Here is a 682-nt window from a genome sequence, read left to right as displayed (position 1 = left end):
CCAAAGAGGATTATACTGTTCTTGGTCACGCTTGAGAAACACACAAGCGACCTTGTTACGAGCAGAGCTTTCTGAACGGTTTACGAAGGAATCGTACTGCCGGTTTCATCCGCAGCCCTTGTTAGATCTCGTGACTGAACGTCACGATGTGAGTCTCTACATCCAAATGGGGCTCTACGACATGGAATCAGGTGACAATAGAGGCCCCGAGAGGCTCTGTTGTATTAAACAAACGGGGCCCTAAATGTGCCAAGACGATATCTAGCGCCCTACGACACCACGTATCCATGCCTTTATGTCGTTTTCACCACGTTCTGACCCGGCCGCCGGAATGTGGCGGCAGAAATTGAGATTAGCCTATTAGCTATTTGCAATAACGACTCTTTGAACAGGTGTACCTCATTAAGTCACTAATGGTTCCATGTGACGGTTAGTTTGGGAGTGGTTCGTCAATTAGCTCTCCAAACTGCCACTAGCTAATGTGGACTAAACAAAGGGAAAGGGTGAAGCAATGGGAGGTTTTATACAGAGAATAGCTAAGATAACTGACATTGGAAAGAGAAGATTTTGATGTTTTGACCTCAACGGCAACGGATATCTTTGGTACTTAGAGTCCAGATCAAACGTCATTTGGTTTTCTTTCATGCTTTCGTTGCTTCAGAGAATAAAAAAAATCGGGGTT

This window comes from Blennius ocellaris, assembly GCF_963422515.1.
Source record: "Blennius ocellaris genome assembly, chromosome: 12".
NCBI lineage: Eukaryota > Metazoa > Chordata > Actinopteri > Blenniiformes > Blenniidae > Blennius > Blennius ocellaris.
This window is presented reverse-complemented; position numbering follows the sequence as displayed.